The 26,564-nt window shown below is 34.6% G+C and overlaps 32 non-coding genes across 32 annotated transcripts; 16 read left to right on the top strand and 16 right to left on the bottom strand.

The window, feature by feature from the left end:
• Positions 1–732: 732 nt before the first annotated feature.
• Positions 733–814, top strand: Trnal-aag (transfer RNA leucine (anticodon AAG)). The gene has a single exon. It is a non-coding gene; the product is annotated as a tRNA-Leu (tRNA).
• Positions 815–1,127: 313 nt separating this feature from the next.
• Positions 1,128–1,218, bottom strand: Trnam-cau (transfer RNA methionine (anticodon CAU)). Its single transcript is given in 2 exon segments — positions 1,128–1,163; positions 1,182–1,218. It is a non-coding gene; the product is annotated as a tRNA-Met (tRNA).
• Positions 1,219–2,015: 797 nt separating this feature from the next.
• Positions 2,016–2,097, top strand: Trnal-aag (transfer RNA leucine (anticodon AAG)). Its single transcript has one exon. It is a non-coding gene; the product is annotated as a tRNA-Leu (tRNA).
• A 313-nt stretch (positions 2,098–2,410) lies between these two features.
• Positions 2,411–2,501, bottom strand: Trnam-cau (transfer RNA methionine (anticodon CAU)). The gene is given in 2 exon segments: positions 2,411–2,446; positions 2,465–2,501. It is a non-coding gene; the product is annotated as a tRNA-Met (tRNA).
• Positions 2,502–3,299: 798 nt separating this feature from the next.
• Positions 3,300–3,381, top strand: Trnal-aag (transfer RNA leucine (anticodon AAG)). The gene has a single exon. It is a non-coding gene; the product is annotated as a tRNA-Leu (tRNA).
• Positions 3,382–3,694: 313 nt separating this feature from the next.
• Trnam-cau (transfer RNA methionine (anticodon CAU)) lies at positions 3,695–3,785 on the bottom strand. The gene is given in 2 exon segments: positions 3,695–3,730; positions 3,749–3,785. It is a non-coding gene; the product is annotated as a tRNA-Met (tRNA).
• Positions 3,786–7,757: 3,972 nt separating this feature from the next.
• Positions 7,758–7,839, top strand: Trnal-aag (transfer RNA leucine (anticodon AAG)). The gene has a single exon. It is a non-coding gene; the product is annotated as a tRNA-Leu (tRNA).
• A 313-nt stretch (positions 7,840–8,152) lies between these two features.
• Trnam-cau (transfer RNA methionine (anticodon CAU)) lies at positions 8,153–8,243 on the bottom strand. Its single transcript is given in 2 exon segments — positions 8,153–8,188; positions 8,207–8,243. It is a non-coding gene; the product is annotated as a tRNA-Met (tRNA).
• A 797-nt stretch (positions 8,244–9,040) lies between these two features.
• On the top strand, positions 9,041–9,122 carry Trnal-aag (transfer RNA leucine (anticodon AAG)). Its single transcript has one exon. It is a non-coding gene; the product is annotated as a tRNA-Leu (tRNA).
• A 313-nt stretch (positions 9,123–9,435) lies between these two features.
• On the bottom strand, positions 9,436–9,526 carry Trnam-cau (transfer RNA methionine (anticodon CAU)). The gene is given in 2 exon segments: positions 9,436–9,471; positions 9,490–9,526. It is a non-coding gene; the product is annotated as a tRNA-Met (tRNA).
• Positions 9,527–10,318: 792 nt separating this feature from the next.
• Positions 10,319–10,400, top strand: Trnal-aag (transfer RNA leucine (anticodon AAG)). Its single transcript has one exon. It is a non-coding gene; the product is annotated as a tRNA-Leu (tRNA).
• Positions 10,401–10,713: 313 nt separating this feature from the next.
• Positions 10,714–10,804, bottom strand: Trnam-cau (transfer RNA methionine (anticodon CAU)). The gene is given in 2 exon segments: positions 10,714–10,749; positions 10,768–10,804. It is a non-coding gene; the product is annotated as a tRNA-Met (tRNA).
• A 792-nt stretch (positions 10,805–11,596) lies between these two features.
• Trnal-aag (transfer RNA leucine (anticodon AAG)) lies at positions 11,597–11,678 on the top strand. The gene has a single exon. It is a non-coding gene; the product is annotated as a tRNA-Leu (tRNA).
• Positions 11,679–11,991: 313 nt separating this feature from the next.
• On the bottom strand, positions 11,992–12,082 carry Trnam-cau (transfer RNA methionine (anticodon CAU)). The gene is given in 2 exon segments: positions 11,992–12,027; positions 12,046–12,082. It is a non-coding gene; the product is annotated as a tRNA-Met (tRNA).
• Positions 12,083–12,874: 792 nt separating this feature from the next.
• On the top strand, positions 12,875–12,956 carry Trnal-aag (transfer RNA leucine (anticodon AAG)). Its single transcript has one exon. It is a non-coding gene; the product is annotated as a tRNA-Leu (tRNA).
• A 313-nt stretch (positions 12,957–13,269) lies between these two features.
• Trnam-cau (transfer RNA methionine (anticodon CAU)) lies at positions 13,270–13,360 on the bottom strand. The gene is given in 2 exon segments: positions 13,270–13,305; positions 13,324–13,360. It is a non-coding gene; the product is annotated as a tRNA-Met (tRNA).
• A 792-nt stretch (positions 13,361–14,152) lies between these two features.
• Positions 14,153–14,234, top strand: Trnal-aag (transfer RNA leucine (anticodon AAG)). The gene has a single exon. It is a non-coding gene; the product is annotated as a tRNA-Leu (tRNA).
• Positions 14,235–14,547: 313 nt separating this feature from the next.
• Trnam-cau (transfer RNA methionine (anticodon CAU)) lies at positions 14,548–14,638 on the bottom strand. Its single transcript is given in 2 exon segments — positions 14,548–14,583; positions 14,602–14,638. It is a non-coding gene; the product is annotated as a tRNA-Met (tRNA).
• Positions 14,639–15,436: 798 nt separating this feature from the next.
• Positions 15,437–15,518, top strand: Trnal-aag (transfer RNA leucine (anticodon AAG)). The gene has a single exon. It is a non-coding gene; the product is annotated as a tRNA-Leu (tRNA).
• A 313-nt stretch (positions 15,519–15,831) lies between these two features.
• Positions 15,832–15,922, bottom strand: Trnam-cau (transfer RNA methionine (anticodon CAU)). The gene is given in 2 exon segments: positions 15,832–15,867; positions 15,886–15,922. It is a non-coding gene; the product is annotated as a tRNA-Met (tRNA).
• A 792-nt stretch (positions 15,923–16,714) lies between these two features.
• On the top strand, positions 16,715–16,796 carry Trnal-aag (transfer RNA leucine (anticodon AAG)). Its single transcript has one exon. It is a non-coding gene; the product is annotated as a tRNA-Leu (tRNA).
• Positions 16,797–17,109: 313 nt separating this feature from the next.
• Positions 17,110–17,200, bottom strand: Trnam-cau (transfer RNA methionine (anticodon CAU)). The gene is given in 2 exon segments: positions 17,110–17,145; positions 17,164–17,200. It is a non-coding gene; the product is annotated as a tRNA-Met (tRNA).
• A 798-nt stretch (positions 17,201–17,998) lies between these two features.
• Positions 17,999–18,080, top strand: Trnal-aag (transfer RNA leucine (anticodon AAG)). Its single transcript has one exon. It is a non-coding gene; the product is annotated as a tRNA-Leu (tRNA).
• A 313-nt stretch (positions 18,081–18,393) lies between these two features.
• Trnam-cau (transfer RNA methionine (anticodon CAU)) lies at positions 18,394–18,484 on the bottom strand. Its single transcript is given in 2 exon segments — positions 18,394–18,429; positions 18,448–18,484. It is a non-coding gene; the product is annotated as a tRNA-Met (tRNA).
• A 799-nt stretch (positions 18,485–19,283) lies between these two features.
• On the top strand, positions 19,284–19,365 carry Trnal-aag (transfer RNA leucine (anticodon AAG)). Its single transcript has one exon. It is a non-coding gene; the product is annotated as a tRNA-Leu (tRNA).
• Positions 19,366–19,678: 313 nt separating this feature from the next.
• On the bottom strand, positions 19,679–19,769 carry Trnam-cau (transfer RNA methionine (anticodon CAU)). Its single transcript is given in 2 exon segments — positions 19,679–19,714; positions 19,733–19,769. It is a non-coding gene; the product is annotated as a tRNA-Met (tRNA).
• A 798-nt stretch (positions 19,770–20,567) lies between these two features.
• On the top strand, positions 20,568–20,649 carry Trnal-aag (transfer RNA leucine (anticodon AAG)). Its single transcript has one exon. It is a non-coding gene; the product is annotated as a tRNA-Leu (tRNA).
• Positions 20,650–20,962: 313 nt separating this feature from the next.
• On the bottom strand, positions 20,963–21,053 carry Trnam-cau (transfer RNA methionine (anticodon CAU)). Its single transcript is given in 2 exon segments — positions 20,963–20,998; positions 21,017–21,053. It is a non-coding gene; the product is annotated as a tRNA-Met (tRNA).
• A 798-nt stretch (positions 21,054–21,851) lies between these two features.
• On the top strand, positions 21,852–21,933 carry Trnal-aag (transfer RNA leucine (anticodon AAG)). The gene has a single exon. It is a non-coding gene; the product is annotated as a tRNA-Leu (tRNA).
• Positions 21,934–22,246: 313 nt separating this feature from the next.
• On the bottom strand, positions 22,247–22,337 carry Trnam-cau (transfer RNA methionine (anticodon CAU)). The gene is given in 2 exon segments: positions 22,247–22,282; positions 22,301–22,337. It is a non-coding gene; the product is annotated as a tRNA-Met (tRNA).
• Positions 22,338–23,135: 798 nt separating this feature from the next.
• Trnal-aag (transfer RNA leucine (anticodon AAG)) lies at positions 23,136–23,217 on the top strand. The gene has a single exon. It is a non-coding gene; the product is annotated as a tRNA-Leu (tRNA).
• Positions 23,218–23,530: 313 nt separating this feature from the next.
• On the bottom strand, positions 23,531–23,621 carry Trnam-cau (transfer RNA methionine (anticodon CAU)). Its single transcript is given in 2 exon segments — positions 23,531–23,566; positions 23,585–23,621. It is a non-coding gene; the product is annotated as a tRNA-Met (tRNA).
• Between the last annotated feature and the right edge of the window lie 2,943 nt (positions 23,622–26,564).

Raw genomic sequence — 26,564 nt, 5'->3', positions numbered from 1 at the left:
TTGTCAAGGTGAGTGTAGGGCAGAAAGAAACATATTTATCTTAAAGGAAACACATTGCCAAACATAATGAGCTGTGTTGGTTGTTCATTTTTATAGCTCTTTACTATTTGAAATACTTTTAATTGTTTTGAAATTTTTTTTTTTTTTCATTTTCTTTTCTCCAAAGGGGAATTGAGTAGTGCTGATAGAAACTCGTTAGAATAATAACCTGCGAAGGCAATTTGTTGCTAACGACAAAAAAAGTTTGCTATCCAATTTGCCCGTTTTGCACGTGCATTTATTACGTTTCGATGAGCCGACAGCGACCTAGCGTTCAAGCGTTATAATTTCTTCTCATGACTAGAAGCTTCGATCGCGCCCTCAACCGAATGTACAATATAGATTACATGGTTCCGTCCAATGTGAAATGGTGAAAACCGCCCCTCCTGTATGAAGTTACTTGTGAGTATCAAATGCTCAGCCAACTTGAGCTATGCATGTTACCATATATAGACATTCCAAAAAATGTGAACTAAGCAAATAATGGATAACTCTGTTCAGAGAGAGAAGCGAAATATGTAATTTGATTGCATGCATTTAGTATTAAGAAAGAATTTGAGTTTGATTTTGGAAAACCAAAAAGAAACATATTTCTACGTAATATTTCGTAATGTATGCCTATAAGACATATTTTTATCAGTTGTAAATGTTGTAAACGAATGATATCTTGATTTAGCTCAACTATAAAGCGTCGGTAGCGTGGCCGAGCGGTCTAAGGCGCTGGTTTAAGGCACCAGTCTCCTCGGAGGCGTGGGTTCGAATCCCACCGCTGCCAAGTGATTTTTTTAGTAAGTTAGAAAATTAATTTATCGATTTTTGCATAAATTGACAAAATATGAAATGGATAAAAAGTTAATACACAGAAGATATTAAAATTGTTGTAATACTTAATAGAAAAGAATTATTCTGTTTAATCCAAGATCACATATATTTCAAATGCTGAACGCTATCTCAATGCAGTTTAAAATGCATGACATGCATGACAAACATTGCAGAAAATAACATATTACAGGTACAAATGTATAACACAAGTTTTCAGAACTATCAGAAATGCTTTGAAAACAAGAGTTACGGGTAGAAAAAAACTATGCCCCGGGTGAGGATCGAACTCACGACCTTCAGATCGCTCTGTCATTTGTGATTATGAGACTGACGCGCTACCTACTGCGCTACCGAGGCCATGATTCTAAAACTCCAATTTAAGGTGTAAATACTTCATAACATTACCATTAACATTGTAGTTACTTGTCAAGGTGAGTGTAGGGCAGAAAGAAACATATTTATCTTAAAGAAAACACATTGCCAAACATAATGAGCTGTGTTGGTTGTTCATTTTTATAGCTCTTTACTATTTGAAATACTTTTAATTGTTTTGAAATTATTTTTTTTTTCATTTTCTTTTCTCCAAAGGGGAATTGAGTAGTGCTGATAGAAACTCGTTAGAATAATAACCTGCGAAGGCAATTTGTTGCTAACGACAAAAAAAGTTTGCTATCCAATTTGCCCGTTTTGCACGTGCATTTATTACGTTTCGATGAGCCGACAGCGACCTAGCGTTCAAGCGTTATAATTTCTTCTCATGACTAGAAGCTTCGATCGCGCCCTCAACCGAATGTACAATATAGATTACATGGTTCCGTCCAATGTGAAATGGTGAAAACCGCCCCTCCTGTATGAAGTTACTTGTGAGTATCAAATGCTCAGCCAACTTGAGCTATGCATGTTACCATATATAGACATTCCAAAAAATGTGAACTAAGCAAATAATGGATAACTCTGTTCAGAGAGAGAAGCGAAATATGTAATTTGATTGCATGCATTTAGTATTAAGAAAGAATTTGAGTTTGATTTTGGAAAACCAAAAAGAAACATATTTCTACGTAATATTTCGTAATGTATGCCTATAAGACATATTTTTATCAGTTGTAAATGTTGTAAACGAATGATATCTTGATTTAGCTCAACTATAAAGCGTCGGTAGCGTGGCCGAGCGGTCTAAGGCGCTGGTTTAAGGCACCAGTCTCCTCGGAGGCGTGGGTTCGAATCCCACCGCTGCCAAGTGATTTTTTTAGTAAGTTAGAAAATTAATTTATCGATTTTTGCATAAATTGACAAAATATGAAATGGATAAAAAGTTAATACACAGAAGATATTAAAATTGTTGTAATACTTAATAGAAAAGAATTATTCTGTTTAATCCAAGATCACATATATTTCAAATGCTGAACGCTATCTCAATGCAGTTTAAAATGCATGACATGCATGACAAACATTGCAGAAAATAACATATTACAGGTACAAATGTATAACACAAGTTTTCAGAACTATCAGAAATGCTTTGAAAACAAGAGTTACGGGTAGAAAAAAACTATGCCCCGGGTGAGGATCGAACTCACGACCTTCAGATCGCTCTGTCATTTGTGATTATGAGACTGACGCGCTACCTACTGCGCTACCGAGGCCATGATTCTAAAACTCCAATTTAAGGTGTAAATACTTCATAACATTACCATTAACATTGTAGTTACTTGTCAAGGTGAGTGTAGGGCAGAAAGAAACATATTTATCTTAAAGGAAACACATTGCCAAACATAATGAGCTGTGTTGGTTGTTCATTTTTATAGCTCTTTACTATTTGAAATACTTTTAATTGTTTTGAAATTTTTTTTTTTTTTCATTTTCTTTTCTCCAAAGGGGAATTGAGTAGTGCTGATAGAAACTCGTTAGAATAATAACCTGCGAAGGCAATTTGTTGCTAACGACAAAAAAAGTTTGCTATCCAATTTGCCCGTTTTGCACGTGCATTTATTACGTTTCGATGAGCCGACAGCGACCTAGCGTTCAAGCGTTATAATTTCTTCTCATGACTAGAAGCTTCGATCGTGCCCTCAACCGAATGTACAATATAGATTACATGGTTCCGTCCAATGTGAAATGGTGAAAACCGCCCCTCCTGTATGAAGTTACTTGTGAGTATCAAATGCTCAGCCAACTTGAGCTATGCATGTTACCATATATAGACATTCCAAAAAATGTGAACTAAGCAAATAATGGATAACTCTGTTCAGAGAGAGAAGCGAAATATGTAATTTGATTGCATGCATTTAGTATTAAGAAAGAATTTGAGTTTGATTTTGGAAAACCAAAAAGAAACATATTTCTACGTAATATTTCGTAATGTATGCCTATAAGACATATTTTTATCAGTTGTAAATGTTGTAAACGAATGATATCTTGATTTAGCTCAACTATAAAGCGTCGGTAGCGTGGCCGAGCGGTCTAAGGCGCTGGTTTAAGGCACCAGTCTCCTCGGAGGCGTGGGTTCGAATCCCACCGCTGCCAAGTGATTTTTTTAGTAAGTTAGAAAATTAATTTATCGATTTTTGCATAAATTGACAAAATATGAAATGGATAAAAAGTTAATACACAGAAGATATTAAAATTGTTGTAATACTTAATAGAAAAGAATTATTCTGTTTAATCCAAGATCACATATATTTCAAATGCTGAACGCTATCTCAATGCAGTTTAAAATGCATGACATGCATGACAAACATTGCAGAAAATAACATATTACAGGTACAAATGTATAACACAAGTTTTCAGAACTATCAGAAATGCTTTGAAAACAAGAGTTACGGGTAGAAAAAAACTATGCCCCGGGTGAGGATCGAACTCACGACCTTCAGATCGCTCTGTCATTTGTGATTATGAGACTGACGCGCTACCTACTGCGCTACCGAGGCCATGATTCTAAAACTCCAATTTAAGGTGTAAATACTTCATAACATTACCATTAACATTGTAGTTACTTGTCAAGGTGAGTGTAGGGCAGAAAGAAACATATTTATCTTAAAGGAAACACATTGCCAAACATAATGAGCTGTGTTGGTTGTTCATTTTTATAGCTCTTTACTATTTGAAATACTTTTAATTGTTTTGAAATTTTTTTTTTTTTTCATTTTCTTTTCTCCAAAGGGGAATTGAGTAGTGCTGATAGAAACTCGTTAGAATAATAACCTGCGAAGGCAATTTGTTGCTAACGACAAAAAAAGTTTGCTATCCAATTTGCCCGTTTTGCACGTGCATTTATTACGTTTCGATGAGCCGACAGCGACCTAGCGTTCAAGCGTTATAATTTCTTCTCATGACTAGAAGCTTCGATCGCGCCCTCAACCGAATGTACAATATAGATTACATGGTTCCGTCCAATGTGAAATCAAGGCCGTAACTAGGCATCTTATCTTAGTGAGGCAAAATAATTGAGCCGAAAATTTTTTTTTTGGAGAGTATGAATTGAATGATGCAAAATCCTGCATTCTAGGCATTTTTAGAGAGTTTGATAATGTTTTGAATTTGGACACTTTTTATATAAATTTTTCATATTTTAAGACTTTTACTAACACCAAATTTTTAACAACTTTATTTAAATTAATATGTAAGATAATCATCCAAATATCACTGATTTGAATCTGCTGCCAGAACATAGAACATACATCGATTCAGTAGAGTTTTCAAAATTTTTCTATGAACGGTTCAATCAGGGCAGTCTGTGTTTCAAAAGGTAGCACATCATCATCAACACAATGATCAATGTCTTCTTCCAATTCCTTCTCTATCAGCAATTCGGTAGCAGCATCGGTAGTAACAGTTTTGTTTGCAAGAGGGAATTAAGCTTTCCTGTAAGCACCATCATACGTGGTATTTTAGTTCCAGAATCTATAAATTTAGGGGTAAGGGTTTGGGGGTGTCCGATTCCGAAACCCCGAATATAAAGAAATGAAATTCCGTAGTCCCGAATAAGTAAAGACAAAATCCCTGTGTTAAAGGTTCTTCGATTCCTCAATAATATCAAATTGGAATATGGGATATTCTTTCAACTTTTAAGGTTAAAGAAACATGGATAAAAACTAATCCATGCATTCATGTTTCATATTATTTATATTTCATTTATCTGTAAAGAGAAATTCTAATATGACGTGCTTCTTAAGCTTTGTAAAGAAACCATACTTTATTATCCAATAAAATTAGTTTGCACATGCGTATATTGACTACGGCAGAAAAATGAATTTCGTCAAATTGATATGCATTTAATGTATTTCCTTAAATTAAACCACTTTCAAACACTAAAATGATACACATTTTGTTCCTTATACTTTTACAATGACAACAATGTGTTACAATTCGTAATTGATATATTTGACCTAGATACCGCATCGTTCATGTTGGCTGTTCTAACTTCAAAACCCCTCCCTCTGAAAAACACGTTTCATCTCTCCTTTTAAAAAGGCATGTCATTGTATAGAATAATTTCATTGAAACATATGTTCCGATGATAAAATATAAAATCAAGTATAGGTTATTATTACTGTTGTACTGAAATGACAAAATTGTTTCATATATTTCTGATAAAATGGATTGACCCTAGCAGGGAATCGAACCCCATTCTCCTATAAAAAAAAAATAGGCGTAATTACCAATATACCACCAAGGTTTCCAATCCATTTTACAAATGCAACAAGATTGTCACCCAGTATTAATTTTAATCATCATGTAATACAGCATTTGAAATCGTCAGATGCACAAAGGCGTGCCCTTTGATCAACTTTACAAGATGTAGCCACCGCAAGTATAAATGGATCTCTGTAAAAGGGCCCCTCCTTCCAAGTCTCAAATGTCAGCACAACTTTATCAAGGAATCCTCTATCAAATATAAACATATTTACCAATGCTACACTATTAACCGGCGAAATATTTACGATTAATTTAGTAAAATAAAGACCTACCCGATTCTCCTTGTGCGTCCACCGCCATTGACAACTGACTTGAAAATGTGCGTGTCAGAAATTGACCTCAAAGGAAAAGACTGTTGTAATATAAATTTTCTGTTATATTGTGACTCAAATATTGTTTTAGTAAGGCAGATAAATTAATTTGTTAATTTCTGTTTCAATTTTGAATTTTAGAAACCTACAACTTTGCGAAATTAAACTGGTTTGAACTAGTTGGATAAAAATCGACAGCGAGGTCGATGGAAGAGCCTACACGAAGATCGTACACTTATACACAGCGAACATAGAAATTACCGTAATTGTCCTAATCAGAATCGAAATAATTGATGCCAGCTATACTTTATTTTAGTTTTAACATGGGTAGGCATTATATTCGTGTTATCGCTCTGGCAAAAATAATCACGAATATAATGCCTACCCATGTTAAAACTACAATAAAGTATAGCTGGCATCAATTATTTCTTAATTAATTTTGACCGGCGTCTATAGAAATAATTTACAATGACATCATAAAAACTGGAAACACAGGTTACAAATATTTAACGAGAGCAACCAATTTTTAGTTTTAGCAGTCAGTTTCAATGACTGGCAGGCAAAAACTTAAAGTTTTGAGAACTTTGACATACTTCACCAACTGGGTTAATTTAAACTTGCTTTCATTTTCACAGCTTCTTTGTAAACGTTAAGCTTTTATTATAATGTCCCTTTCTTAGATACTGTAATACATTAACTACATTTGTTGAATAAGATGATAAAAGGCTTACAAGTCTCTCTCACAGTATTAAATGTGTTTAATCCTTATAATTCTTCAGCCAAACATTTGCGATATTTAATAAACATTTTTTTTTATGATGGCTACTATATATATTACCATCAAAAGCACAATGGCAAGTCGTAACTAAGGAGTACGCCGCCATCTTGACTTTCTAAAAACCATAAATGTCAGATAAATACAACGGAATCTTAAATAAAATAGCACCTACCTCAAAAACTTCATTTTAATTAAATGTTATTTGAATTTGAAGCGTACACGTAACGAAATAATCTTTCCCTTGAAAATTTCTATTCGTATGACGTCGTGTTTTGCCATGACGTAAATTCGCCAAATCCTTCATGAAATTTCGCGGAATTTTATTAAATTTTATTTTTATACATTTTCGAATCTTAGTGAATTAAATTTATTTCTTTTTTTTTTTTTGGTTATATATGCACTAGAATAGTCACAACTGTTATGCAATTGTTTTTAAATCTCAAATTGCTGAAAATCCTGGGATCACTGCAAGCTTGTGTATCGCGCATGAATAGATTAATAGATTACAAAAGTAGTTTCGGGAACATGGTTTATCGAAGTGTAAACTTAGAGAAAAATTCTAATTGACCAATCCAATTCAAGTATTTATAGATATGCAAATCATATAAGAATTATATACAGGAAGAATAGTTTAAAAGGAATGATGACAAGTTATAGAAATTAAAGTTGAGACAGAACAACAAATGACTATTATATTTATATATATATGTATTAAAAAAAAATAATCATTGTCGAAATTTTAGTGAGGCAATTGCCTCACTTGCCTCAAGGGTAGTTACGGCCTTGGAAATGGTGAAAACCGCCCCTCCTGTATGAAGTTACTTGTGAGTATCAAATGCTCAGCCAACTTGAGCTATGCATGTTACCATATATAGACATTCCAAAAAATGTGAACTAAGCAAATAATGGATAACTCTGTTCAGAGAGAGAAGCGAAATATGTAATTTGATTGCATGCATTTAGTATTAAGAAAGAATTTGAGTTTGATTTTGGAAAACCAAAAAGAAACATATTTCTACGTAATATTTCGTAATGTATGCCTATAAGACATATTTTTATCAGTTGTAAATGTTGTAAACGAATGATACCTTGATTTAGCTCAACTATAAAGCGTCGGTAGCGTGGCCGAGCGGTCTAAGGCGCTGGTTGAAGGCACCAGTCTCCTCGGAGGCGTGGGTTCGAATCCCACCGCTGCCAAGTGATTTTTTTAGTAAGTTAGAAAATAAATTTATCGATTTTTGCATAAATTGACAAAATATGAAATGGATAAAAAGTTAATACACAGAAGATATTAAAATTGTTGTAATACTTAATAGAAAAGAATTATTCTGTTTAATCCAAGATCACATATATTTCAAATGCTGAACGCTATCTCAATGCAGTTTAAAATGCATGACATGCATGACAAACATTGCAGAAAATAACATATTACAGGTACAAATGTATAACACAAGTTTTCAGAACTATCAGAAATGCTTTGAAAACAAGAGTTACGGGTAGAAAAAAACTATGCCCCGGGTGAGGATCGAACTCACGACCTTCAGATCGCTCTGTCATTTGTGATTATGAGACTGACGCGCTACCTACTGCGCTACCGAGGCCATGATTCTAAAACTCCAATTTAAGGTGTAAATACTTCATAACATTACCATTAACATTGTAGTTACTTGTCAAGGTGAGTGTAGGGCAGAAAGAAACATATTTATCTTAAAGAAAACACATTGCCAAACATAATGAGCTGTGTTGGTTGTTCATTTTTATAGCTCTTTACTATTTGAAATACTTTTAATTGTTTTGAAATTATTTTTTTTTTCATTTTCTTTTCTCCAAAGGGGAATTGAGTAGTGCTGATAGAAACTCGTTAGAATAATAACCTGCGAAGGCAATTTGTTGCTAACGACAAAAAAAGTTTGCTATCCAATTTGCCCGTTTTGCACGTGCATTTATTACGTTTCGATGAGCCGACAGCGACCTAGCGTTCAAGCGTTATAATTTCTTCTCATGACTAGAAGCTTCGATCGCGCCCTCAACCGAATGTACAATATAGATTACATGGTTCCGTCCAATGTGAAATGGTGAAAACCGCCCCTCCTGTATGAAGTTACTTGTGAGTATCAAATGCTCAGCCAACTTGAGCTATGCATGTTACCATATATAGACATTCCAAAAAATGTGAACTAAGCAAATAATGGATAACTCTGTTCAGAGAGAGAAGCGAAATATGTAATTTGATTGCATGCATTTAGTATTAAGAAAGAATTTGAGTTTGATTTTGGAAAACCAAAAAGAAACATATTTCTACGTAATATTTCGTAATGTATGCCTATAAGACATATTTTTATCAGTTGTAAATGTTGTAAACGAATGATATCTTGATTTAGCTCAACTATAAAGCGTCGGTAGCGTGGCCGAGCGGTCTAAGGCGCTGGTTTAAGGCACCAGTCTCCTCGGAGGCGTGGGTTCGAATCCCACCGCTGCCAAGTGATTTTTTTAGTAAGTTAGAAAATTAATTTATCGATTTTTGCATAAATTGACAAAATATGAAATGGATAAAAAGTTAATACACAGAAGATATTAAAATTGTTGTAATACTTAATAGAAAAGAATTATTCTGTTTAATCCAAGATCACATATATTTCAAATGCTGAACGCTATCTCAATGCAGTTTAAAATGCATGACATGCATGACAAACATTGCAGAAAATAACATATTACAGGTACAAATGTATAACACAAGTTTTCAGAACTATCAGAAATGCTTTGAAAACAAGAGTTACGGGTAGAAAAAAACTATGCCCCGGGTGAGGATCGAACTCACGACCTTCAGATCGCTCTGTCATTTGTGATTATGAGACTGACGCGCTACCTACTGCGCTACCGAGGCCATGATTCTAAAACTCCAATTTAAGGTGTAAATACTTCATAACATTACCATTAACATTGTAGTTACTTGTCAAGGTGAGTGTAGGGCAGAAAGAAACATATTTATCTTAAAGAAAACACATTGCCAAACATAATGAGCTGTGTTGGTTGTTCATTTTTATAGCTCTTTACTATTTGAAATACTTTTAATTGTTTTGAAATTTTTTTTTTTTTTCATTTTCTTTTCTCCAAAGGGGAATTGAGTAGTGCTGATAGAAACTCGTTAGAATAATAACCTGCGAAGGCAATTTGTTGCTAACGACAAAAAAAGTTTGCTATCCAATTTGCCCGTTTTGCACGTGCATTTATTACGTTTCGATGAGCCGACGGCGACCTAGCGTTCAAGCGTTATAATTTCTTCTCATGACTAGAAGCTTCGATCGTGCCCTCAACCGAATGTACAATATAGATTACATGGCCAATGTGAAATGGTGAAAACCGCCCCTCCTGTATGAAGTTACTTGTGAGTATCAAATGCTCAGCCAACTTGAGCTATGCATGTTACCATATATAGACATTCCAAAAAATGTGAACTAAGCAAATAATGGATAACTCTGTTCAGAGAGAGAAGCGAAATATGTAATTTGATTGCATGCATTTAGTATTAAGAAAGAATTTGAGTTTGATTTTGGAAAACCAAAAAGAAACATATTTCTACGTAATATTTCGTAATGTATGCCTATAAGACATATTTTTATCAGTTGTAAATGTTGTAAACGAATGATATCTTGATTTAGCTCAACTATAAAGCGTCGGTAGCGTGGCCGAGCGGTCTAAGGCGCTGGTTTAAGGCACCAGTCTCCTCGGAGGCGTGGGTTCGAATCCCACCGCTGCCAAGTGATTTTTTTAGTAAGTTAGAAAATTAATTTATCGATTTTTGCATAAATTGACAAAATATGAAATGGATAAAAAGTTAATACACAGAAGATATTAAAATTGTTGTAATACTTAATAGAAAAGAATTATTCTGTTTAATCCAAGATCACATATATTTCAAATGCTGAACGCTATCTCAATGCAGTTTAAAATGCATGACATGCATGACAAACATTGCAGAAAATAACATATTACAGGTACAAATGTATAACACAAGTTTTCAGAACTATCAGAAATGCTTTGAAAACAAGAGTTACGGGTAGAAAAAAACTATGCCCCGGGTGAGGATCGAACTCACGACCTTCAGATCGCTCTGTCATTTGTGATTATGAGACTGACGCGCTACCTACTGCGCTACCGAGGCCATGATTCTAAAACTCCAATTTAAGGTGTAAATACTTCATAACATTACCATTAACATTGTAGTTACTTGTCAAGGTGAGTGTAGGGCAGAAAGAAACATATTTATCTTAAAGAAAACACATTGCCAAACATAATGAGCTGTGTTGGTTGTTCATTTTTATAGCTCTTTACTATTTGAAATACTTTTAATTGTTTTGAAATTTTTTTTTTTTTTCATTTTCTTTTCTCCAAAGGGGAATTGAGTAGTGCTGATAGAAACTCGTTAGAATAATAACCTGCGAAGGCAATTTGTTGCTAACGACAAAAAAAGTTTGCTATCCAATTTGCCCGTTTTGCACGTGCATTTATTACGTTTCGATGAGCCGACGGCGACCTAGCGTTCAAGCGTTATAATTTCTTCTCATGACTAGAAGCTTCGATCGTGCCCTCAACCGAATGTACAATATAGATTACATGGCCAATGTGAAATGGTGAAAACCGCCCCTCCTGTATGAAGTTACTTGTGAGTATCAAATGCTCAGCCAACTTGAGCTATGCATGTTACCATATATAGACATTCCAAAAAATGTGAACTAAGCAAATAATGGATAACTCTGTTCAGAGAGAGAAGCGAAATATGTAATTTGATTGCATGCATTTAGTATTAAGAAAGAATTTGAGTTTGATTTTGGAAAACCAAAAAGAAACATATTTCTACGTAATATTTCGTAATGTATGCCTATAAGACATATTTTTATCAGTTGTAAATGTTGTAAACGAATGATATCTTGATTTAGCTCAACTATAAAGCGTCGGTAGCGTGGCCGAGCGGTCTAAGGCGCTGGTTTAAGGCACCAGTCTCCTCGGAGGCGTGGGTTCGAATCCCACCGCTGCCAAGTGATTTTTTTAGTAAGTTAGAAAATTAATTTATCGATTTTTGCATAAATTGACAAAATATGAAATGGATAAAAAGTTAATACACAGAAGATATTAAAATTGTTGTAATACTTAATAGAAAAGAATTATTCTGTTTAATCCAAGATCACATATATTTCAAATGCTGAACGCTATCTCAATGCAGTTTAAAATGCATGACATGCATGACAAACATTGCAGAAAATAACATATTACAGGTACAAATGTATAACACAAGTTTTCAGAACTATCAGAAATGCTTTGAAAACAAGAGTTACGGGTAGAAAAAAACTATGCCCCGGGTGAGGATCGAACTCACGACCTTCAGATCGCTCTGTCATTTGTGATTATGAGACTGACGCGCTACCTACTGCGCTACCGAGGCCATGATTCTAAAACTCCAATTTAAGGTGTAAATACTTCATAACATTACCATTAACATTGTAGTTACTTGTCAAGGTGAGTGTAGGGCAGAAAGAAACATATTTATCTTAAAGAAAACACATTGCCAAACATAATGAGCTGTGTTGGTTGTTCATTTTTATAGCTCTTTACTATTTGAAATACTTTTAATTGTTTTGAAATTTTTTTTTTTTTTCATTTTCTTTTCTCCAAAGGGGAATTGAGTAGTGCTGATAGAAACTCGTTAGAATAATAACCTGCGAAGGCAATTTGTTGCTAACGACAAAAAAAGTTTGCTATCCAATTTGCCCGTTTTGCACGTGCATTTATTACGTTTCGATGAGCCGACGGCGACCTAGCGTTCAAGCGTTATAATTTCTTCTCATGACTAGAAGCTTCGATCGTGCCCTCAACCGAATGTACAATATAGATTACATGGCCAATGTGAAATGGTGAAAACCGCCCCTCCTGTATGAAGTTACTTGTGAGTATCAAATGCTCAGCCAACTTGAGCTATGCATGTTACCATATATAGACATTCCAAAAAATGTGAACTAAGCAAATAATGGATAACTCTGTTCAGAGAGAGAAGCGAAATATGTAATTTGATTGCATGCATTTAGTATTAAGAAAGAATTTGAGTTTGATTTTGGAAAACCAAAAAGAAACATATTTCTACGTAATATTTCGTAATGTATGCCTATAAGACATATTTTTATCAGTTGTAAATGTTGTAAACGAATGATATCTTGATTTAGCTCAACTATAAAGCGTCGGTAGCGTGGCCGAGCGGTCTAAGGCGCTGGTTTAAGGCACCAGTCTCCTCGGAGGCGTGGGTTCGAATCCCACCGCTGCCAAGTGATTTTTTTAGTAAGTTAGAAAATTAATTTATCGATTTTTGCATAAATTGACAAAATATGAAATGGATAAAAAGTTAATACACAGAAGATATTAAAATTGTTGTAATACTTAATAGAAAAGAATTATTCTGTTTAATCCAAGATCACATATATTTCAAATGCTGAACGCTATCTCAATGCAGTTTAAAATGCATGACATGCATGACAAACATTGCAGAAAATAACATATTACAGGTACAAATGTATAACACAAGTTTTCAGAACTATCAGAAATGCTTTGAAAACAAGAGTTACGGGTAGAAAAAAACTATGCCCCGGGTGAGGATCGAACTCACGACCTTCAGATCGCTCTGTCATTTGTGATTATGAGACTGACGCGCTACCTACTGCGCTACCGAGGCCATGATTCTAAAACTCCAATTTAAGGTGTAAATACTTCATAACATTACCATTAACATTGTAGTTACTTGTCAAGGTGAGTGTAGGGCAGAAAGAAACATATTTATCTTAAAGAAAACACATTGCCAAACATAATGAGCTGTGTTGGTTGTTCATTTTTATAGCTCTTTACTATTTGAAATACTTTTAATTGTTTTGAAATTTTTTTTTTTTTTCATTTTCTTTTCTCCAAAGGGGAATTGAGTAGTGCTGATAGAAACTCGTTAGAATAATAACCTGCGAAGGCAATTTGTTGCTAACGACAAAAAAAGTTTGCTATCCAATTTGCCCGTTTTGCACGTGCATTTATTACGTTTCGATGAGCCGACGGCGACCTAGCGTTCAAGCGTTATAATTTCTTCTCATGACTAGAAGCTTCGATCGTGCCCTCAACCGAATGTACAATATAGATTACATGGCCAATGTGAAATGGTGAAAACCGCCCCTCCTGTATGAAGTTACTTGTGAGTATCAAATGCTCAGCCAACTTGAGCTATGCATGTTACCATATATAGACATTCCAAAAAATGTGAACTAAGCAAATAATGGATAACTCTGTTCAGAGAGAGAAGCGAAATATGTAATTTGATTGCATGCATTTAGTATTAAGAAAGAATTTGAGTTTGATTTTGGAAAACCAAAAAGAAACATATTTCTACGTAATATTTCGTAATGTATGCCTATAAGACATATTTTTATCAGTTGTAAATGTTGTAAACGAATGATATCTTGATTTAGCTCAACTATAAAGCGTCGGTAGCGTGGCCGAGCGGTCTAAGGCGCTGGTTTAAGGCACCAGTCTCCTCGGAGGCGTGGGTTCGAATCCCACCGCTGCCAAGTGATTTTTTTAGTAAGTTAGAAAATTAATTTATCGATTTTTGCATAAATTGACAAAATATGAAATGGATAAAAAGTTAATACACAGAAGATATTAAAATTGTTGTAATACTTAATAGAAAAGAATTATTCTGTTTAATCCAAGATCACATATATTTCAAATGCTGAACGCTATCTCAATGCAGTTTAAAATGCATGACATGCATGACAAACATTGCAGAAAATAACATATTACAGGTACAAATGTATAACACAAGTTTTCAGAACTATCAGAAATGCTTTGAAAACAAGAGTTACGGGTAGAAAAAAACTATGCCCCGGGTGAGGATCGAACTCACGACCTTCAGATCGCTCTGTCATTTGTGATTATGAGACTGACGCGCTACCTACTGCGCTACCGAGGCCATGATTCTAAAACTCCAATTTAAGGTGTAAATACTTCATAACATTACCATTAACATTGTAGTTACTTGTCAAGGTGAGTGTAGGGCAGAAAGAAACATATTTATCTTAAAGGAAACACATTGCCAAACATAATGAGCTGTGTTGGTTGTTCATTTTTATAGCTCTTTACTATTTGAAATACTTTTAATTGTTTTGAAATTTTTTTTTTTTTTCATTTTCTTTTCTCCAAAGGGGAATTGAGTAGTGCTGATAGAAACTCGTTAGAATAATAACCTGCGAAGGCAATTTGTTGCTAACGACAAAAAAAGTTTGCTATCCAATTTGCCCGTTTTGCACGTGCATTTATTACGTTTCGATGAGCCGACAGCGACCTAGCGTTCAAGCGTTATAATTTCTTCTCATGACTAGAAGCTTCGATCGCGCCCTCAACCGAATGTACAATATAGATTACATGGTTCCGTCCAATGTGAAATGGTGAAAACCGCCCCTCCTGTATGAAGTTACTTGTGAGTATCAAATGCTCAGCCAACTTGAGCTATGCATGTTACCATATATAGACATTCCAAAAAATGTGAACTAAGCAAATAATGGATAACTCTGTTCAGAGAGAGAAGCGAAATATGTAATTTGATTGCATGCATTTAGTATTAAGAAAGAATTTGAGTTTGATTTTGGAAAACCAAAAAGAAACATATTTCTACGTAATATTTCGTAATGTATGCCTATAAGACATATTTTTATCAGTTGTAAATGTTGTAAACGAATGATATCTTGATTTAGCTCAACTATAAAGCGTCGGTAGCGTGGCCGAGCGGTCTAAGGCGCTGGTTTAAGGCACCAGTCTCCTCGGAGGCGTGGGTTCGAATCCCACCGCTGCCAAGTGATTTTTTTAGTAAGTTAGAAAATTAATTTATCGATTTTTGCATAAATTGACAAAATATGAAATGGATAAAAAGTTAATACACAGAAGATATTAAAATTGTTGTAATACTTAATAGAAAAGAATTATTCTGTTTAATCCAAGATCACATATATTTCAAATGCTGAACGCTATCTCAATGCAGTTTAAAATGCATGACATGCATGACAAACATTGCAGAAAATAACATATTACAGGTACAAATGTATAACACAAGTTTTCAGAACTATCAGAAATGCTTTGAAAACAAGAGTTACGGGTAGAAAAAAACTATGCCCCGGGTGAGGATCGAACTCACGACCTTCAGATCGCTCTGTCATTTGTGATTATGAGACTGACGCGCTACCTACTGCGCTACCGAGGCCATGATTCTAAAACTCCAATTTAAGGTGTAAATACTTCATAACATTACCATTAACATTGTAGTTACTTGTCAAGGTGAGTGTAGGGCAGAAAGAAACATATTTATCTTAAAGAAAACACATTGCCAAACATAATGAGCTGTGTTGGTTGTTCATTTTTATAGCTCTTTACTATTTGAAATACTTTTAATTGTTTTGAAATTTTTTTTTTTTTTCATTTTCTTTTCTCCAAAGGGGAATTGAGTAGTGCTGATAGAAACTCGTTAGAATAATAACCTGCGAAGGCAATTTGTTGCTAACGACAAAAAAAGTTTGCTATCCAATTTGCCCGTTTTGCACGTGCATTTATTACGTTTCGATGAGCCGACGGCGACCTAGCGTTCAAGCGTTATAATTTCTTCTCATGACTAGAAGCTTCGATCGTGCCCTCAACCGAATGTACAATATAGATTACATGGCCAATGTGAAATGGTGAAAACCGCCCCTCCTGTATGAAGTTACTTGTGAGTATCAAATGCTCAGCCAACTTGAGCTATGCATGTTACCATATATAGACATTCCAAAAAATGTGAACTAAGCAAATAATGGATAACTCTGTTCAGAGAGAGAAGCGAAATATGTAATTTGATTGCATGCATTTAGTATTAAGAAAGAATTTGAGTTTGATTTTGGAAAACCAAAAAGAAACATATTTCTACGTAATATTTCGTAATGTATGCCTATAAGACATATTTTTATCAGTTGTAAATGTTGTAAACGAATGATATCTTGATTTAGCTCAACTATAAAGCGTCGGTAGCGTGGCCGAGCGGTCTAAGGCGCTGGTTTAAGGCACCAGTCTCCTCGGAGGCGTGGGTTCGAATCCCACCGCTGCCAAGTGATTTTTTTAGTAAGTTAGAAAATTAATTTATCGATTTTTGCATAAATTGACAAAATATGAAATGGATAAAAAGTTAATACACAGAAGATATTAAAATTGTTGTAATACTTAATAGAAAAGAATTATTCTGTTTAATCCAAGATCACATATATTTCAAATGCTGAACGCTATCTCAATGCAGTTTAAAATGCATGACATGCATGACAAACATTGCAGAAAATAACATATTACAGGTACAAATGTATAACACAAGTTTTCAGAACTATCAGAAATGCTTTGAAAACAAGAGTTACGGGTAGAAAAAAACTATGCCCCGGGTGAGGATCGAACTCACGACCTTCAGATCGCTCTGTCATTTGTGATTATGAGACTGACGCGCTACCTACTGCGCTACCGAGGCCATGATTCTAAAACTCCAATTTAAGGTGTAAATACTTCATAACATTACCATTAACATTGTAGTTACTTGTCAAGGTGAGTGTAGGGCAGAAAGAAACATATTTATCTTAAAGGAAACACATTGCCAAACATAATGAGCTGTGTTGGTTGTTCATTTTTATAGCTCTTTACTATTTGAAATACTTTTAATTGTTTTGAAATTTTTTTTTTTTTTCATTTTCTTTTCTCCAAAGGGGAATTGAGTAGTGCTGATAGAAACTCGTTAGAATAATAACCTGCGAAGGCAATTTGTTGCTAACGACAAAAAAAGTTTGCTATCCAATTTGCCCGTTTTGCACGTGCATTTATTACGTTTCGATGAGCCGACAGCGACCTAGCGTTCAAGCGTTATAATTTCTTCTCATGACTAGAAGCTTCGATCGCGCCCTCAACCGAATGTACAATATAGATTACATGGTTCCGTCCAATGTGAAATGGTGAAAACCGCCCCTCCTGTATGAAGTTACTTGTGAGTATCAAATGCTCAGCCAACTTGAGCTATGCATGTTACCATATATAGACATTCCAAAAAATGTGAACTAAGCAAATAATGGATAACTCTGTTCAGAGAGAGAAGCGAAATATGTAATTTGATTGCATGCATTTAGTATTAAGAAAGAATTTGAGTTTGATTTTGGAAAACCAAAAAGAAACATATTTCTACGTAATATTTCGTAATGTATGCCTATAAGACATATTTTTATCAGTTGTAAATGTTGTAAACGAATGATATCTTGATTTAGCTCAACTATAAAGCGTCGGTAGCGTGGCCGAGCGGTCTAAGGCGCTGGTTTAAGGCACCAGTCTCCTCGGAGGCGTGGGTTCGAATCCCACCGCTGCCAAGTGATTTTTTTAGTAAGTTAGAAAATTAATTTATCGATTTTTGCATAAATTGACAAAATATGAAATGGATAAAAAGTTAATACACAGAAGATATTAAAATTGTTGTAATACTTAATAGAAAAGAATTATTCTGTTTAATCCAAGATCACATATATTTCAAATGCTGAACGCTATCTCAATGCAGTTTAAAATGCATGACATGCATGACAAACATTGCAGAAAATAACATATTACAGGTACAAATGTATAACACAAGTTTTCAGAACTATCAGAAATGCTTTGAAAACAAGAGTTACGGGTAGAAAAAAACTATGCCCCGGGTGAGGATCGAACTCACGACCTTCAGATCGCTCTGTCATTTGTGATTATGAGACTGACGCGCTACCTACTGCGCTACCGAGGCCATGATTCTAAAACTCCAATTTAAGGTGTAAATACTTCATAACATTACCATTAACATTGTAGTTACTTGTCAAGGTGAGTGTAGGGCAGAAAGAAACATATTTATCTTAAAGGAAACACATTGCCAAACATAATGAGCTGTGTTGGTTGTTCATTTTTATAGCTCTTTACTATTTGAAATACTTTTAATTGTTTTGAAATTTTTTTTTTTTTTTCATTTTCTTTTCTCCAAAGGGGAATTGAGTAGTGCTGATAGAAACTCGTTAGAATAATAACCTGCGAAGGCAATTTGTTGCTAACGACAAAAAAAGTTTGCTATCCAATTTGCCCGTTTTGCACGTGCATTTATTACGTTTCGATGAGCCGACAGCGACCTAGCGTTCAAGCGTTATAATTTCTTCTCATGACTAGAAGCTTCGATCGTGCCCTCAACCGAATGTACAATATAGATTACATGGTTCCGTCCAATGTGAAATGGTGAAAACCGCCCCTCCTGTATGAAGTTACTTGTGAGTATCAAATGCTCAGCCAACTTGAGCTATGCATGTTACCATATATAGACATTCCAAAAAATGTGAACTAAGCAAATAATGGATAACTCTGTTCAGAGAGAGAAGCGAAATATGTAATTTGATTGCATGCATTTAGTATTAAGAAAGAATTTGAGTTTGATTTTGGAAAACCAAAAAGAAACATATTTCTACGTAATATTTCGTAATGTATGCCTATAAGACATATTTTTATCAGTTGTAAATGTTGTAAACGAATGATATCTTGATTTAGCTCAACTATAAAGCGTCGGTAGCGTGGCCGAGCGGTCTAAGGCGCTGGTTTAAGGCACCAGTCTCCTCGGAGGCGTGGGTTCGAATCCCACCGCTGCCAAGTGATTTTTTTAGTAAGTTAGAAAATTAATTTATCGATTTTTGCATAAATTGACAAAATATGAAATGGATAAAAAGTTAATACACAGAAGATATTAAAATTGTTGTAATACTTAATAGAAAAGAATTATTCTGTTTAATCCAAGATCACATATATTTCAAATGCTGAACGCTATCTCAATGCAGTTTAAAATGCATGACATGCATGACAAACATTGCAGAAAATAACATATTACAGGTACAAATGTATAACACAAGTTTTCAGAACTATCAGAAATGCTTTGAAAACAAGAGTTACGGGTAGAAAAAAACTATGCCCCGGGTGAGGATCGAACTCACGACCTTCAGATCGCTCTGTCATTTGTGATTATGAGACTGACGCGCTACCTACTGCGCTACCGAGGCCATGATTCTAAAACTCCAATTTAAGGTGTAAATACTTCATAACATTACCATTAACATTGTAGTTACTTGTCAAGGTGAGTGTAGGGCAGAAAGAAACATATTTATCTTAAAGGAAACACATTGCCAAACATAATGAGCTGTGTTGGTTGTTCATTTTTATAGCTCTTTACTATTTGAAATACTTTTAATTGTTTTGAAATTTTTTTTTTTTTTCATTTTCTTTTCTCCAAAGGGGAATTGAGTAGTGCTGATAGAAACTCGTTAGAATAATAACCTGCGAAGGCAATTTGTTGCTAACGACAAAAAAAGTTTGCTATCCAATTTGCCCGTTTTGCACGTGCATTTATTACGTTTCGATGAGCCGACAGCGACCTAGCGTTCAAGCGTTATAATTTCTTCTCATGACTAGAAGCTTCGATCGCGCCCTCAACCGAATGTACAATATAGATTACATGGTTCCGTCCAATGTGAAATGGTGAAAACCGCCCCTCCTGTATGAAGTTACTTGTGAGTATCAAATGCTCAGCCAACTTGAGCTATGCATGTTACCATATATAGACATTCCAAAAAATGTGAACTAAGCAAATAATGGATAACTCTGTTCAGAGAGAGAAGCGAAATATGTAATTTGATTGCATGCATTTAGTATTAAGAAAGAATTTGAGTTTGATTTTGGAAAACCAAAAAGAAACATATTTCTACGTAATATTTCGTAATGTATGCCTATAAGACATATTTTTATCAGTTGTAAATGTTGTAAACGAATGATATCTTGATTTAGCTCAACTATAAAGCGTCGGTAGCGTGGCCGAGCGGTCTAAGGCGCTGGTTTAAGGCACCAGTCTCCTCGGAGGCGTGGGTTCGAATCCCACCGCTGCCAAGTGATTTTTTTAGTAAGTTAGAAAATTAATTTATCGATTTTTGCATAAATTGACAAAATATGAAATGGATAAAAAGTTAATACACAGAAGATATTAAAATTGTTGTAATACTTAATAGAAAAGAATTATTCTGTTTAATCCAAGATCACATATATTTCAAATGCTGAACGCTATCTCAATGCAGTTTAAAATGCATGACATGCATGACAAACATTGCAGAAAATAACACATTACAGGTACAAATGTATAACACAAGTTTTCAGAACTATCAGAAATGCTTTGAAAACAAGAGTTACGGGTAGAAAAAAACTATGCCCCGGGTGAGGATCGAACTCACGACCTTCAGATCGCTCTGTCATTTGTGATTATGAGACTGACGCGCTACCTACTGCGCTACCGAGGCCATGATTCTAAAACTCCAATTTAAGGTGTAAATACTTCATAACATTACCATTAACATTGTAGTTACTTGTCAAGGTGAGTGTAGGGCAGAAAGAAACATATTTATCTTAAAGGAAACACATTGCCAAACATAATGAGCTGTGTTGGTTGTTCATTTTTATAGCTCTTTACTATTTGAAATACTTTTAATTGTTTTGAAATTTTTTTTTTTTTTCATTTTCTTTTCTCCAAAGGGGAATTGAGTAGTGCTGATAGAAACTCGTTAGAATAATAACCTGCGAAGGCAATTTGTTGCTAACGACAAAAAAAGTTTGCTATCCAATTTGCCCGTTTTGCACGTGCATTTATTACGTTTCGATGAGCCGACAGCGACCTAGCGTTCAAGCGTTATAATTTCTTCTCATGACTAGAAGCTTCGATCGCGCCCTCAACCGAATGTACAATATAGATTACATGGTTCCGTCCAATGTGAAATGGTGAAAACCGCCCCTCCTGTATGAAGTTACTTGTGAGTATCAAATGCTCAGCCAACTTGAGCTATGCATGTTACCATATATAGACATTCCAAAAAATGTGAACTAAGCAAATAATGGATAACTCTGTTCAGAGAGAGAAGCGAAATATGTAATTTGATTGCATGCATTTAGTATTAAGAAAGAATTTGAGTTTGATTTTGGAAAACCAAAAAGAAACATATTTCTACGTAATATTTCGTAATGTATGCCTATAAGACATATTTTTATCAGTTGTAAATGTTGTAAACGAATGATATCTTGATTTAGCTCAACTATAAAGCGTCGGTAGCGTGGCCGAGCGGTCTAAGGCGCTGGTTTAAGGCACCAGTCTCCTCGGAGGCGTGGGTTCGAATCCCACCGCTGCCAAGTGATTTTTTTAGTAAGTTAGAAAATTAATTTATCGATTTTTGCATAAATTGACAAAATATGAAATGGATAAAAAGTTAATACACAGAAGATATTAAAATTGTTGTAATACTTAATAGAAAAGAATTATTCTGTTTAATCCAAGATCACATATATTTCAAATGCTGAACGCTATCTCAATGCAGTTTAAAATGCATGACATGCATGACAAACATTGCAGAAAATAACACATTACAGGTACAAATGTATAACACAAGTTTTCAGAACTATCAGAAATGCTTTGAAAACAAGAGTTACGGGTAGAAAAAAACTATGCCCCGGGTGAGGATCGAACTCACGACCTTCAGATCGCTCTGTCATTTGTGATTATGAGACTGACGCGCTACCTACTGCGCTACCGAGGCCATGATTCTAAAACTCCAATTTAAGGTGTAAATACTTCATAACATTACCATTAACATTGTAGTTACTTGTCAAGGTGAGTGTAGGGCAGAAAGAAACATATTTATCTTAAAGGAAACACATTGCCAAACATAATGAGCTGTGTTGGTTGTTCATTTTTATAGCTCTTTACTATTTGAAATACTTTTAATTGTTTTGAAATTTTTTTTTTTTTTCATTTTCTTTTCTCCAAAGGGGAATTGAGTAGTGCTGATAGAAACTCGTTAGAATAATAACCTGCGAAGGCAATTTGTTGCTAACGACAAAAAAAGTTTGCTATCCAATTTGCCCGTTTTGCACGTGCATTTATTACGTTTCGATGAGCCGACAGCGACCTAGCGTTCAAGCGTTATAATTTCTTCTCATGACTAGAAGCTTCGATCGCGCCCTCAACCGAATGTACAATATAGATTACATGGTTCCGTCCAATGTGAAATGGTGAAAACCGCCCCTCCTGTATGAAGTTACTTGTGAGTATCAAATGCTCAGCCAACTTGAGCTATGCATGTTACCATATATAGACATTCCAAAAAATGTGAACTAAGCAAATAATGGATAACTCTGTTCAGAGAGAGAAGCGAAATATGTAATTTGATTGCATGCATTTAGTATTAAGAAAGAATTTGAGTTTGATTTTGGAAAACCAAAAAGAAACATATTTCTACGTAATATTTCGTAATGTATGCCTATAAGACATATTTTTATCAGTTGTAAATGTTGTAAACGAATGATATCTTGATTTAGCTCAACTATAAAGCGTCGGTAGCGGGGCCGAGCGGTCTAAGGCGCTGGTTTAAGGCACCAGTCTCCTCGGAGGCGTGGGTTCGAATCCCACCGCTGCCAAGTGATTTTTTTAGTAAGTTAGAAAATTAATTTATCGATTTTTGCATAAATTGACAAAATATGAAATGGATAAAAAGTTAATACACAGAAGATATTAAAATTGTTGTAATACTTAATAGAAAAGAATTATTCTGTTTAATCCAAGATCACATATATTTCAAATGCTGAACGCTATCTCAATGCAGTTTAAAATGCATGACATGCATGACAAACATTGCAGAAAATAACATATTACAGGTACAAATGTATAACACAAGTTTTCAGAACTATCAGAAATGCTTTGAAAACAAGAGTTACGGGTAGAAAAAAACTATGCCCCGGGTGAGGATCGAACTCACGACCTTCAGATCGCTCTGATCGTTGTGATTATGAGACTGACGCGCTACCTACTGCGCTACCGAGGCCATGATTCTAAAACTCCAATTTAAGGTGTAAATACTTCATAACATTACCATTAACATTGTAGTTACTTGTCAAGGTGAGTGTAGGGCAGAAAGAAACATATTTATCTTAAAGGAAACACATTGCCAAACATAATGAGCTGTGTTGGTTGTTCATTTTTATAGCTCTTTACTATTTGAAATACTTTTAATTGTTTTGAAATTTTTTTTTTTTTTCATTTTCTTTTCTCCAAAGGGGAATTGAGTAGTGCTGATAGAAACTCGTTAGAATAATAACCTGCGAAGGCAATTTGTTGCTAACGACAAAAAAAGTTTGCTATCCAATTTGCCCGTTTTGCACGTGCATTTATTACGTTTCGATGAGCCGACAGCGACCTAGCGTTCAAGCGTTATAATTTCTTCTCATGACTAGAAGCTTCGATCGCGCCCTCAACCGAATGTACAATATAGATTACATGGTTCCGTCCAATGTGAAATGGTGAAAACCGCCCCTCCTGTATGAAGTTACTTGTGAGTATCAAATGTTTAGTTACTTGTCAACCTTGTAAATGTTGTCGGTCGGTATTTTGCGCTGGTTTTAGGCACCAGTCTTTTTGGAGGCGAGAGTTCGAAAAAAAACCAATATGACCCGAGTGAGAACACTTTTTTTTTTTACAGTAACAGACAAATTAAGATATAATAATAATACTTTGTCTCAGATAAACTGTGGACACTTTAATAGCTCACATAACATTTACTAAGTTTTATCATCCGCGATATAAGGACATCATTCGTAAATATAGCTCAACATGCAGACTTCTTATACGTTCAGGTATTTCACATCAAATTTTTTATGGAAATATTCTTTATAAAGCACAACAACAAAAAAGCACCTCAGAAGCTAACAAAACCTTTAAATAGACTTATTAAGAAGGGTTATAGTTACGATATTGTTTCCAGGTCATCAAAGATTGCATTTTTTGGCGTTAATATTCATTTGATTCACTTATAGGGTCTTTGCATCGGAACTAAACACATTTACTTAAAAACCAGTTGTTGGCATGACACGGGTTATGTTCTCATATATATGTTATGATGGTATGATACTAAACTCCTAACGGGAAGGATTGTGCCTGATATTCATTTGATGAAGACATAATCTTTCAATCAGTTTAATTGAAGTCTGGAGCTGGCATGTCAGTTAACTGCTAGTATTCTGTTGTTATTTATGTATTATTGTCATTTTGCTTATTTTCTTTGGTTACATCTCTTGACATCAGACTCGGACTTCTTTTGAACTGAATTTAAATGTACGTATCATTATGCGTTTACTTTACTACATTGGCTAGAGGTATAGGGGAGGGTTGAGATCTCATAAACATGTTTAACCCTGCCACATTTTTGCGCCTGTCCCAAGTCAGGAGCCTCTGGCCTTTGTTAGTCTTGTATTATTTTTAATTTTAGTTTCTTGTGTACAATTTGGAGTTTAGTATGGCGTTCATTATCACTGAACTAGTATATATATTTGTTTAGGGGCCAGCTGAAGGACGCCTCCGGGTGCGGGAATTTCTCGCTGCATTGAAGACCTGTTAAGGACCTTCTGCTGTTGTCTGTTCTATGGTCGGGTTGTTGTCTCTTTGACACATTCCCCATTTACATTCTCAATTTTATCTGTTAATAGATATACGAAATGACATAATATAATATGAATTGAACTATAAATATCCATAGCCTTAGGAGAATTTAAGTTTGAGAAAAAAACATGTCTAAGTAATATTTCGTATTGTATGTCTTGAAGACATATTTTTTATAGTTGTTAATGTTGATGCCGTGTTTAAGCTACAATATCAAACTTCGGTAGCGTGATTAAGACAAGCAGTTATTTATTCATGCCAAACATCAAAGTAGGAAAAACAGGTAACACTTTGAAATATAGGTTTTCAAAATTGTTCAAATAGTGTAAAATTACTTCCTTACATAACAAGTAACACGATTGTGAGTGTAGGGCAGAATGAAACATCTTTGTCTTATAGGAAACACAGGTAAAACATGATGAGCTTTGTTGGTTGTTTTTAGATCATCAGATTTAATAATATTTTTTAATAATTTAATTTTGGATGTAACGCGTCTTCTGATTGGCTGACGTTATTTCGTTATGAGCCCATAGACATAATTTAGTCATGTGACCGTTACGTCATCAACGTTTTTTCATGGTTTTCTACGGTTTAAAATGGAATTTAGAATTAAATTATAAGAAATGACTGTAATATTTTTTCTGTCTATTCGAAATAACATAAAAAATGTGATGCACACTGTTAAATAATCCGATACGCGCGTTATTCAGTGTGCACCAAATTTTTAATGTTATTTCTTCATAGACAGAAAAAATATTACAGTCATTCCTTAATTATTTTAATTTTGAAATGTGTACTAGTTTTGTGAAAATGGACGTCATACTTAACTCCAAAACATATAAATGAACTAATTAAAAGTTAAAAATTAAAACACATACAAGACTTACAAAGGCCAGAGGACAGGCGCAAATGTGCGACGTGGTTAAACATGTTTTATGAGTTCTGAGATGTACATATCCACACGGTTTTTTAATCAGTTGATTTTTTAGGGAATTATAATTCTTTGAAATCAGAAATCTGGTAAGATTTTGTTTACCCAGTGCCAATGTGAAAGGGTGGGATATTCTTGAGCCTATATCGCGAAGTATCTTTAACTATATACAATAGACATAGAAAAAGAGATATCAAGGTTATGCCCTTTTAAAAGGGAATAATTATAGCAGATGTGGTGGCAGCATAGAGATAATAATTCAGGAATTACACCTACAATGGAAAGTTTCGATCATAACTTTGCCACAATTTGAGCAAGTTAATATCTTTTTTGGTGTAAGGTAAAAAAAAAACTTTAATGTTATTGTCATTCCAACATAAGCAAACGTCAAAAAAACTTTCC

The sequence above is a fragment of the Mytilus galloprovincialis genome, chromosome 2 (genome assembly GCF_965363235.1).
Source record: "Mytilus galloprovincialis chromosome 2, xbMytGall1.hap1.1, whole genome shotgun sequence".
In the NCBI taxonomy this organism is placed as follows: Eukaryota; Metazoa; Mollusca; class Bivalvia; order Mytilida; family Mytilidae; genus Mytilus; species Mytilus galloprovincialis.
Note: the sequence above shows the minus strand (reverse complement) of the source record. Positions and strands in the feature narration are given on the sequence as shown.